At 45.4% G+C, this 13,225-nt stretch overlaps 1 protein-coding gene across 23 annotated transcripts in view; it reads right to left on the reverse strand.

The window, feature by feature from the left end:
• The window catches only part of LOC124619503 (CUGBP Elav-like family member 2), a 1,137,606-nt gene that overhangs the window by 312,894 nt on the left and 811,487 nt on the right, over positions 1–13,225 (reverse strand). The window lies entirely within an intron of this gene.

The following is a 13,225-nucleotide window of genomic DNA, read 5'->3' on the forward strand; positions in this document are numbered from 1 at the left end:
TTTCCGTTCTTATGTTAATATTATTTACTCTATAATGTTGCGTTTCGAAAGAAGCTATCGTGTTTTGTATTCCTTATGGTCTTAATACATTTGTCTAAAAATAAACGCAGCCGCGACGTATCTGTACACGGCGTCGCCACAGATTTAAAGCGCGCGCCGCGGCAGGGACGGTACTACGTTGTGAAACAGCCTGTAGAAGCGCCTTGTGACATAGCTGGGTGACAGCAGGGACTCTGTCGCTCGCTCGCTCTTCAGTTTACCGACACTCTTAGACACGAGAGTAAGGCTCTAACCAGGTCAGAGAGTTCGCAGAGACGTCACATGACATCAGCCGATCCGACGTAAGCAGCCCACCTACACAGCAAACCTGTTTTCAAACGGCTGCAGCGCGGAAACGCTACGTTTCCGGACATGGGTTCCAATTCAAAATATTGTCCACTCAGTCCCCTAAATAAGTCCTACAAGTTTGTAAGGGGAATTTTAGACCACCCTGTATATTCACGAGTAATAGATGTCTGCATAATAGGCGGATCTGAAGCCCCGTAATTTAATCTGCAAACGCGGCTACTGTCGGAGCTTCAAAGCCAAATAATGAGCTTACAGAGGCACGCCTGTGACTCACTTCCCTGGGCTGGCAGAGGGGAACGAGGTGCGGCGCGGCTGTGCAGTGTCCTGGCGGGCGGCCAGCCGAGACGGACAAAGGCGGCGCTGTCGCCCGTCTTGTCCCCCGTGCCCGCTTCCTGAATGGCCAGCGCGACGCGACCCGCGACGTCTAATTGGGCGCCGGGGCGCGAGATGACCGCACCGTGCCGAACCCTGCTCGCCGCCTAACGAGGGAGAAACGCCCCTGCCAGACAACAATCACAGACCGCGCCGCGCGCGAGATGCTATCTGGCTTTCGCAGACAGCATTGATAACGTCCACAGTACCGTGATTCATAAAGTAGTACTCCTAAATCACACAACAAAACGGCACTGTCAACACTGGCTGTCTCCTCTTCCGCTGTCATACAGTGACTCATCTGCTGGACACGATGAGTGGTCAAAAGAGTTGCAATCATCATCTCGAAAACGTGGCAGAGACTGAAAATACCGCTTCAGTTGGAAGGACTTTGTTTTCTCTATGCTTAGACCACGACCGGTTTCGGCCTGTTGCATGCCCATCATTAGTTGTAATAATTCTGTGCTGCAGCCCCGAATACCGCGAAGGGGAGTACAGAACGCTGGTCCCACCAGTGAGCGCAGAGCACACGGGGTAGCACAACAAAGTTACTTCACATTACCTTGAGGATGTAATAGTCCGAAACCTGTTGTGCTCTAAGCACTGAAAAATAAAAGAACCTAACAACTGGAGCGGTATTTTCGATCTCACTACAATGACGGGGAAAAATCGCAACACCAAGAAGTAATTAATGTACAGAACTGAAATTTCGTGAATAAATTCCCCTAGGTAATGTGTTTGCGTGATTAACATAGCAACATCATAGGCTAATGAAAGCGTGAGATAACCCATTGTCAGTGCATACAGGGTCTGCCCCCGGTAGCTGAATGGTCAGCGCGACGAATGTCAATCCCAAGGGCCCGGGTTCGATTCCCGGCTGGGTCGGAGATTATCTCCGCTGAGGGACTGGGTGTTGTGTGTCCTGATCATCAACATTTCATCCGCATCGACGACCAAGTCGCCGAAGTGGCGTCAAATCGAACAAATCTAAAGACTTGCACTCAGCAAACGGTTTACCCGAAGGGAGGCCCTACTCACACGACATTTACGTTTACAGTACATGCAGGGACGTTTAATACTGGTTGTGGATGACGCTGCAGTAGTCCGATGATATCCCAAATGTGCTCGATTGGAGACAGATCTGAAGATCAAGCAGGCCAAGGCAACATGTCGACACTGATGGATTACAATAGCGGTATATCGGTGAGCATTATCCTATTGGAAAACACCTCCCTGGAATGCTGTTCATGAATGGAAGCACAACACGTCGAATGACAACAATGACGTACAAATATGCAGTCACGGCGCGTGGGATAACCACCAGAATGTTCCTGCACACCGGATCGTAACTAGATCGTAACTTCAGGTGTAGTTGAAGTGGTTGGTTGCAGCCCTCAACGGGCCTCCAACCTAACTAACAGACGGCTGTCATCGACACCGGGGCTGAATCAGCTTTCATCAGGAAACACAAGAGACCTCCATCCTGCCCTCCAACGCGCTTTCGCTTGATAGCACTGAAGCCGCAAATGGTGGTGGTTCGGGGTCGGTGGAATCTACGCTACAGGGGGTCTGGTTTGGAAATTTCTTTGAAGTAACCGATTTACGACAGTTCGTTGGGTCGCTGTGGTGTGAACCGCTGCTCACATTGCTGCTGCACATGCAATACGATGCGCCATAATCTTAGGTCGAACACGACGGCCTTCGCTCACCCTAGTGCCACGTGGCCTTCTGGAGACCGCTCTTCTCGCGGCCGTACATTGTCCTGACTGTGGCTGCCAGCAATCTTGTACAGTGATTACATTCCTGCCAAGTCTTCCTGCGGTATCTCGGAAAGAACTTCCTGCTTCTCGTAGCCCTATAACACGACCTCTTTCAGACACAGTGAGCTGCTCACAACGGCGTCTTTGTCGCCTTAAAGGTATTCTTGATTATCAACGCACCACGTCTAGCCACAAAGGTAACCGAAGCTCACGACTGTTACAGCGTGAATCTGAAGCAAAGCAGATTTGCTACTAGCGTCACGCTTATGTCACTTGCCTGAACTTTCAATAGACAACATCTTTCAAAATGGTTCAAATGACTCTCTAAGCACTATGGGACTTAATATCTGAGGTCATCAGTCCCCTACAACATAGAACTACTTAAACCTAACCAACCTAAGGACATCACACACATCCATGTCCGAGGCAGGATTCGAACCTGCGACCGTATCATCAGTGCGGTTCCGGACTGAAGCGCCTAAAACCGCTCAGCCGTCTAACATCTTTCAGATGTATAAATACGCCTACCAGCTATCGTTTTTATGACAACACCTTGGTGTTGCCTTTTTTTTTGCGTCAGTGTACAACGCTCAGTTGCTGATGTTACTCGTAGGATTGTTTTGCGAAAACATGGAGTTACCGAATTAATATTCTGTTGTTTGTTTGCACGTATATATGCCTGCAGTGCTGGCGATATGTTGAATTCTCCGCGTCACAGTACCGTAGCACTCCGACAGACGAGTCAAATAAAAATAGCGCATCGCGCTGATAATTTGGCTCTTCTATCGGCGTACTACGGTACTGTGACGGGTAGATTTCAACGTACACCAGCACTGCAGACATGAATACTGCAAACAAAGGACAAAAAATTAGATAACTGCGTTTTTTTCGATCTGATAATTAAAAGTTTGTGACTACTTCTAGTGACTTCCTGGCATGGCACACAACTGATGGTGTTCACGTAGAATTTTATGTTCGTTATGTTGGAACGTGTCGCGAGGAACTTAACTGTCAACTCTGTCTGACAAGTGGTTTTGTTCAATAAGGGTTGATAAAATAGGCGTGCGTCTTTCGTTGAAGAGAAAGTAACCGGAACGTCAGGCGTGCGGTCATGTTTATGGAGACATTCTTTATGAGTATCATTTTAAGGACGTAAGATGCAGCCAATTATTTGTCACCGCGAAGGCGGTCCACGTGACGGATATCCGGAAAGAAACCACAAATGAAAACACGGGAGGAAGAACGCACTGCACGATCGGTCACTAAACGGTTAGGAGCGAACTGACAACGTAGGTACAGCGGACGAAAATATTATCCAGGTGTGGGTAGGCCTCGCGCACTGAGGGTTCCGTATATATGCACTTAGTTATGTGTGTAGACACTTCATACATTCTGGGACTGTAGGATCTGGACTATTTTTGCCTGTTACCGACACTGATACTGCCGAACTACCGGTTCCAGGGATTTCAAGACTTTCGACAATGTTTGAATTTCAAGTCTGACGTCGATACAAAAGACGAAAGATTTTTTGTGCGATACAATTACAAACTAACAATTTTCGGATTTTCCCTTTCGCTGTCTTGTGGAACCTTGCTTCTTGTCAAATTTCCTGATTCAAATTCGACGGAAAGTACCCTCTTGGCTCTGATGAGTGAATTCGCGAGTGTCAAAATATCTTATATATATGGCCATCCATACCTTTTGATTGCTTTGACGCAGAAGGTTTCGTTTATTACATCACCGAGTGACTATACACCTTAGTACGTGACAAATTTCAACTTGGTATGTTCCTGAGAAAAAGAGGTCTTAAGAGGCGGAGAGTCTGGTAACAAATGACAAAACAAATTTTTTCAAGTGATATAATTAAAAATTGACGAATCCCGGATTTTTTTTCTTTGGCTGTAGTGTGAACTCTTGCTATTTGGCAAATATTTCATGATTCTAAGTCAAGGGAAGCACCCTCTAGATTGTGATGGATGAATTAGCGAGTGCCAAAGTGTGTGATGCAAATGGCCGTATCTTTTGATAGCATTGACTTAGGAGCTTCAATTTTTTTTTTATTTCGCCTAGGGACCGTAAACCGTGTGACAAATTTCAGCTTGATGCTTTATCCGTTCTTGAGAAATCGGGGTTTGAGCAGACAGACAGACCCCAGACACGCAACAACGTGATCCTGTAAGGGTTTCGTTCTTACCGACTGACGTATGACAGCCTAAAAATAGGATTAATTTTAAATGAATTAACATTGTAACGTTTTGAGCAAGATTGTTTAAGTATTTTTTGGGATTCTGACCAGGATTAATTACTAAAATAGTTTCTCTGCTGTTTCTGAATATTTAACGAAAAGCAGGTAACTTATTTTGTGCGGATTAGGCGAATATCGACATTTCTGTGCTAAAACATCGGAGCCGATTTCACCATCTGGAACGGTTAAAGAGCACAAATCTTCATATGAAGGCAAAAAATTGACGTACATTGCCATACTTTAATAGACATTTGTGTGGTTCCTTTCAGTCAGTTCTGGTGACTGTCGCATTCGTCCCTTCAGTAAGGCGGCAACTGATATCCTGAACGTTCATCTTCCTACTGACTCCCTGCTCCTTCTCTAACTGCTTAAATTGACGGAACGTTCAACTCCTATATTTCTTTCTTTACACTGCATAGTTTTTATACCGTCAATATAATATAAATCTGAATACCAAAGTTTGATGGAATATTAGAATTTGACATCCTGTCAATAACGCTGCTGTTAGACACAGAGGCGACTGTAGTAGTGCGACTTTCTTTACTGCAGGTGCTATGTTCCGACATTTTGCGATGTGGAAGGACCTTCTTATAACCGCACATTCAGAGTTCAGTGAGCGACGCGACGTTAGGTTTATGTTCATGTCCCACGTGCCTCGATGGACAGACAGCAGCCGAGGGACGTTCTCGCCTAGTACCGATCCACATGTGTCGTGGTGATACGATATACTCAGGGTCTCCTTTATGGCTTACAGGAGTGTCACAAGCCGCGACATGGTCGCCAATGAAACAGTGACCCGAAAATGTAGAATAAATTTCTTTTACTGCACGTCTTTGGTCACAAACTTGTAGGTCCTCAAACTACCGGTCTAGGTCAGCAATGGCCATCTTCATATCTGTTTTATGACAAACATGTCCAGTATATTAGGAATTTTTTTTAATAAAATAGACATGGTCATTGCTGACCGAAGCCGATAGTCAGAGGACCTACAAGGTTGTGACCATAGGCGTGAAAGGAAATAAACTTATTTTACAGCGGTGTCGCGACGGTGATGAGTTAAGCGGCAGCAGCGGTAAGAGGTCAGGGACCGAAACTATGGACGGCCCGGCCACGGCCAGAGGGCGGGACAGAGCGCGTACGGCCAAGTTCCGACGCGGGGCTGGCGCATCCGGCGTTTGTGTGACCAAAGAGGGCAGGGGGGGCGGAAGAGGTAACACTCGTCGCTCAAGGCCCGCTTCCGGCTCTCGCACGAGACACGGCGGCTTCGATTGTCGCTTACCGAAGAAACGCCCTAGACCACTGCTAGCACTACGAACCCCCCCCTCCGACAGCACTCCAACAGACACTTGCTTTCGTATAGAACACTTACTGGTAGTCAACCGTAACTACTTTTCGAATCATCTTGTTGGCAAACGACTGAAACAGTAACCCGATCCTATCTGCATGTCACCTATCTCTCGGCTTCAACGGAGGAGGAAAAGAGTTCAAATGGCTCTGAGCACTATGCGACTTAACTTCTGAGGTCATCAGTCGCCTAGAACTTAGAACTAGGTAAACCTAACTAACCTAAGGACATCACACACATCTATGCCCGAGGCAGGATTCGAACCTGCGACAGTAGCGGTCACGCGGTTCCAGACTGAAGCGCCTAGAACCGCACGGCCACACCGGCCGGCGAACAACAAAAATTTCCTTTTCACTACGGTTTTCCATACAGTTATCGACCGAATTTAAAAATTTGAGATGCGGTCCTATATTATTAATGAAGAGGTACAATCTTCCGTTAGTGGTGTAACACAGTAAATCAAGGTTAAACGTTAGAGACTGTGCATGTATATCTTGAAGCAGTTTAACTCACAACGTGAAAATAATCCTGGTTACAGTCATCTAGTATTTGAGAATGAGAGGATATAGCGGCATCCAACGAACTTTACACATAACTTTCAAACCTTCTCAAACTCTTCCTAGTTGGCAATCCCCATGAAATAATGATAGGGAAAAAGTTTATGGCTTATTACATTATTACATGAGGAGGTACTGAATATAATTGGAGAGAAGAGAAATTTGTGGCACACCTTGACTAGAAGAAGGGATCGGTTGGTAGGGCATATTCTGAGGCATCAAGGGATCACCGATTTAGTATTGGAGGGCAGAGTGGAGGGTAAAAATCGTAAAGGCAGACCAAGAGATGAATACACTAAACAGATTCAGAAGGATGTAGGTTGCAATAGGTACTGGGAGATGAAGAACCTTGAACAGGATAGAGTAGCATGGAGAGCTGCATCAAACCTGTCTCAGGACTGAAGACCACACCAACAACATTATCGCAGTTTATCAGCCGTCCTAGTTCCCACTTTTTCTTTACACTGCGGATGAATAATCCGAAACTAATACAATCAACTTAATTATGGTTATGCACCGTCAACCACAAACGTTTTACTGCTTAACGTGAAATATCTAACACATTAACTCATCTGTAAAGTAATCTACAGTTTGAAGCTCTTTTACACATCGAAGTTCGATTGTTGAAAGAATTGGCGATGGTGGTTAGTGGTCAAACTAGTTTTATGCAGCTCGCCACGACCTCCTACCCTGTCTCTTCATCTCAATTATTTGTTGCATGTATTTCAGTCTCTATCTTCTCCTATTGATTTGTCTCTACAGCTTCGTCTTGTGCCAATGAAGTTATTCCTCGATGTCTTCGTTTTCCACATACCGCTTTCCTGGCCGATTCTCAGGAGGGACAGATCACTCCCTATTAGTTCCTAATTTTCAGCATTCTTCTGTAATAAATTATCTCAAACAAGTCGATTCTATTTTGGTCGGCACTTCCACAGTGGCCAATTAATAAACACAAAGGAATTTTAGGGTGATAAATCTGTCACGGTTTTCCAAAGTAGTCTCCTTTATTTTCTTCCGACGTATCACCTCGTCCTCGGGTAGCTATCCAGAATATAAAGGGTGCCCCAGGAGGAATGGTAAGTGGTATGACAGGAACTAACATTCGAAGCAAAAAGTTAGTAAACGAGGCCTTTGACATGCACATCTTAAGAGGTACAGGCACTTCATCTTCGATAATGTGAAATCTCTTCTACAGCAAGCTCTTTGCTTTCCATATTTTGGGAGGAGGTACTGTGGACCAAAAGAAGAAAATTCTCTAGTAAACACCAGCTCCAAAAGGTATACCTTAAAAGCTACGAGCTCTTGTTCAGCAGGAGAGGTGTGTTTCACAGTAGCGAAAATGGGCAAGTGCTTATGGCTCATTGTTATGCATCTCAGAGCCCATGTTTACTCCACTTTTATGCTTCGAATGTTCGCTCCTGTCGCATTACTAAACACTGACCATTTTCCTCTGGGACACCCTGTATTGCGAACACACATGGTTGTGATCAGTTTACTATTGAAATGTAAAGCCTTCTCCTATGTGACATCCGCTATCCACTGTACGTGACTGTGTTTCTATGAAGTGTGCAGTCCTTTTCCCGATACGTTATATACTAAAGAGTACATTTCTCTTTCAGTACGTAGCTACCTCTTAATCACCATTGCAGCTGCTGCGTGGATTACAATCCAACGGAACGACACACTTAACAGCAAAAGTAATGTGTCCCAACCCCACCTAACACTGTCACACCACCAACAGCCATGGGAGTGTTTGAACAACGTTTCCAAATTTAAGGTTTGCTCATTATATACACAAATTTTAAAGAACTTCGAATAGCCGTCTGATGATGTACCGATCATCAAAGCACTTTGCGACTTTTAATTGTAATAACTAAGGCCATGGGACATAAAATGTCATTTTCGTGTAGCTAGAATGCAATAGAAGTATCAGTTTTCATTGTACAGGGACGGACACTGTGGTATACCATGGCAAAAGTTTTTTTTTCTATTTCGTCGAGTTTGTACCACTTTCCACGCCGAGGTCTTCGACCTGATCGTAATGGGACGTTGGATGTTTATACCTAAATGGTTTAACACACACTTAATACCGCGTCCTTTTTCGCCGCTCCCAAACTTATTTAACATTCGATGGCACTAACAATATATGAAAGAGACGAGGAAGAGCGATGACAATTACAGTACCAGTTCTGAAGTAAGACAAATATTCTTTAAGTCAACACCCAACACTTTAACTTCCTGCTGTTACCGAGACCTTCACATCGGTTACACAAGCTTAAATTTGACAACAATGGAAAACCTTACTAACACTAGCCTTACTGAAGTGTCAACATCCGCCGGAGCCACATGGGAAAGCGCGAGAAGCCTGAATCATGACGACTTGCATGTCTCTTAATATGTACTCCGTTCACAGGTTCCTCTATCTCTGTCTTAATCACACAATCAACATAGCGCAGGCTGCTGTTATGACTCACATGTGGCGCAACTGGACTCGCGTTCTGGAGTAACCGAGCTCGAATCCCAATCCAGTAGTCCAGAACCTAGTTTCCCGTAATTTTCCCTTACTGCTTCACAAACACACTGTTATGGTACTTTTCATAAACGCCTTGCGGGTATGCTGCACTATAGTTATGCAATCTGGAACTGTGATCACACTCCATATTTGTGGTCTAAGTGCGCATTTAACTCTTAATCGTACTCGTTAGTAGCCAACATTGACCTCTATTCCACCCCCTCACACTAACATATATACACACATCGGTCCGCTCGCCACAAATTCCCGTGTAGCCCTTGCGTGACTGCGCGTCGGATAACACGAAGGAGCTTATTGCTTTCTTTGGGACCGCACTCTGGTGTTTTCTGTGACTTTTTTGTTTGTTTCGAACGTTTCGTACGGAACTACGTCGGATTATCTTCAGAGATGCTCCTGGTTCCAAGGAGCCTTGCCGACAGCCGGGTCTGACGTCGGAGAGCGACATAAACACTGAAAAACGAACGTGCTCAGCAGAGACAATCCTCGTCAAAGATAAAACTTAACTATCGGACAGTCGTCTGTCAAAGATAAAATTTATGCGTCGATTCTGTCAAGTTACTGTCCATGTATCATGGAGTTACATAGCTGCTGGTTTATTGACATATTTGTCAGAATGTTTATATATTTTCGATGGCTTTTCAGTATAGTAGTGGATAATAGTTCGTCAGTGTGGATAAAATTTTGGTTTCGGACAAATATACAGGGTGATCAAAAAGTCAGTATGAATTTGAAAACTTAATAAACCACAGAATAATGTAGATAGAGAGGTAAAAATTGACACACATGATGCTTGGAATGACATGGGGTTTTATTAGAACGAAAAACAAAAAAGTTCACAAAATATCCAACAGATGACGCTGGACAGCAAAACGTCAGTGACTGCGCATGACAGTCGTGTATAAAAGGAGCTGCAATGAGAGAGAATCAGATGCGCCAGCAATCGCAGTATGTTGACTTTACCTGAAAAGGCGCTTTTAGTGAAGCTGTATTATCGGACGCGTGAAAGATCTCTTGCGCGCGTCGTTTGGTGATGATCGTGTGCTCAGCCGCCACTTTCGTCATGCTTGGCCTCCCAGGTCCCCAGACCTCAGTCCGTGAGATTATTGGCTTTGGGGTTACGTGAAGTCGGAAGTGTATCGTGATCGACCGACATCTCTAGGGATGCTGAAAGACAACATCCGACGCAAATGCCTCACCAGAACTCCGGACATGCTTTGCAGTGCTGTTCACAACATTATTCCTCGAGTACAGCTATTTTTGAGGAATGATGAGAGGACATATTGAGCATTTCCTCTAAAGATCATCATCATTGCTTTGTCTTACTTTGTTATGCTAATTATTGCTATTGTGATCAGATGAAGCGCCATCTGTCGGACATTTTTTGAACTTTTGTATGGTTTTGGTTCTAATAAAACCCCATGTCATTCCAGTCATATGTGTCAATTTGTTCCTCTCTATCTACATTATTCCGTGATATATTCAGTTTTCAAATTTATACTGACTTTTTGATCACCCGGTACTTCATGGTTTCTTAACTAACGGAGCATGCTCTGTTAAGAGTTTTCTTTCTGCTTTCTCTGCTCAGCAATGACTTTTGTCTTCCTTCAGATATGTTTTCATGTCTCCTCTGCAATTGCAATGTATACCTCCACAAGTAAACAGAATTTCCTGTACCCTGCATGCCGACAGATGAGGGCGTTTATCTTTTACAGATGTGGGTGTAGACGGAGCGCAGAATCCAGTTTCGGAGAGCCTGTTGGGCGGTACAGGGCGGATTCTGCTCGCGGCGCAGGCTGGCGGGAAACGAGAAATTAGAGCGCAGTATCTAAGGCGCAGCTGGCGCCCGACCGAGCCGCCAGACGTTTGCACAGCGCTATGGGCTTTTCGAAAGCGAAGCTGCTGGGCCGCGCGAAAGCGTGCTGGCCGTGTTAGCGTGTCGCCGACAATGAGCCGGCTCCCAATTACCACTCGGCTGCTTGCTTGCGGAACCAGGGTCGCCACAGTACAGGCAGCGCAAAGTGCAAAAGCAGCTCACTGCAAGGGACAGCCTCGAGTACTATCAGCTCCTAGGATATTACGCTCAGGGCGCAAAATATTAGTTACCAGAGCTCACTGGTCACTTTGGAACCGAACGAGGTGGCGCAATGGTTAGCACACTTGACTCGCATTCGGGAGGACGGCGGTTCAAACACGCGTCCGGCCATCCTGATTTAGGTTTTCCTTGATTTCCCCAAATCGCTTCAGGAAAATGCCACGATGGTTCCTTTGAAAGAGTATGGCCAACTTCCTTCCCTAATGACCTCACTGTTTGTTCCCCTCCCCCAAATCAACCAACCAACACTGACCACTTTGGAGCCCTGTAGATGGTAGGTGCGAATCCTGAGGGGGAGGAGGGGGAGGGAGGGGGGGCAGTGTCATAAACCAGCGTCTACCTCTCCCCCCCCCCCTCCTCCAACACTCACGCAAAATACAGCAGATGCGTTTGTATTGTTATATACAGTATGTTTCTAAAATACTTTTACACACTTATGAAATGGATTCCTCACACAAAAATAAGTTCATATGAACGAACATCCGACATTTCCAAGTTGTTAATGAAATTTCATGAAGCGTTTATTAACAAATCTGTCACAGTTGCAGCACATACAGAAATAATATCGTAACACCACGGAGGAATTCTGCTACAAACAATATTTGGTGGGTGTATTTCTACATTTGACAGATTATGTCTATTAAAATTTTGCGCCAGTAGCATATGAGGATGCATATCAAGTTCGCTGAACCTGCTGAGTTTATGTTCGTCAACGACGCCATTAAGGCGACAAAGACGCCATTAAGGCGACAAAGACGCCATTATCAACCCTCGTGAGTTTGAACGGGGTCTGCAATAGGGCTACGAGAAGCTGGTTGTTCCTTCTCCGATAGTGCCGAAAGATTTGGCAGGAATCTAGCCACTATATGTGATTGCACGCAGCAGTAGTCACGAGACTGTACTGTTGCCGAAAGACAGTGCTGCGGATGGTTCAAAATGGTTCAAATGGCTCTAAGCACTATGGGACTTAACATCTGAGGTCATCAGTCCCTTAGACTTAGAACTACGTAAACCTAACTAACCTAAGGGCATCACACACATCCATGCCCGAGGCAGGATTAGAACCTGCGACCGTAGCAGCAGCGCGTTCCGGACTGAAGCGCCTAGAACCGCTCGGTCACAGCGGCCGGTCTGCGGATGGCCACATAGCTCTACCGAGAGCGAAGACCATCGTGTTTGGTGTATGGTTCTGGCGCATTGTACTGCATCTGCAATTTAAGCAGCAGTTGGTACCACAGTGACACAGGGAAGTCTTACAAATCGGTTATTTTAAGGACAGCTCCGAGCCAGACGGCCTGTAGCGTGCACTCCACTGACCCCAAACCACCGCCATTTGCGACTTCAATGGTGTCAAGCGAGAGCTCATTCAAGGGCAGTGTGGAGGTCTCTTGTGTTATATGATGAAAGCTGATTTTGCCTTGGTTCCAATAATGGCAGTGTGTTCGTTAGGAGCAGACCAGTTAAGGGGCTGCAACCAAACTGACTGCGTGCATGACACACTCTACTTACACATGCAGTTATGGTTTGTGTAAGACTTCGTACGTCAGCAGACTTGAGGTTATCTCTCTCAACTTGAATGCAAATTAATACGTCAGTTTGGTGACTCGACCTGTTGTGCTACTATTCATGAACAGCATTTCATTTCCAACAGGATTACGCTCGCCCACACGCCACTGTTATTAACTCTATACGCTCTACAGAGTGTCGACATGTTTCCTTGGGCTGTTCGATCACCAGATCTGTCGCCAATCCAGCACATACGCGACATCATCATCTGACGACTCCAACTTAATCCACAAACAGCATTAATCGTCCATATATCGACTATCAAAGTGCAAGCACCTGTTCAACAATACATGCACGATTGCATTCTTGCATTCAAAATTCTGACGATTACACCGGTTATTGATGTAACAGCATTTCACATTTGCAATGGCCTACCGCACGCTTATACATGTGAGCTTGCAATGTAA

The sequence above is a fragment of the Schistocerca americana genome, chromosome 6, assembly GCF_021461395.2.
Source record: "Schistocerca americana isolate TAMUIC-IGC-003095 chromosome 6, iqSchAmer2.1, whole genome shotgun sequence".
In the NCBI taxonomy this organism is placed as follows: Eukaryota; Metazoa; Arthropoda; class Insecta; order Orthoptera; family Acrididae; genus Schistocerca; species Schistocerca americana.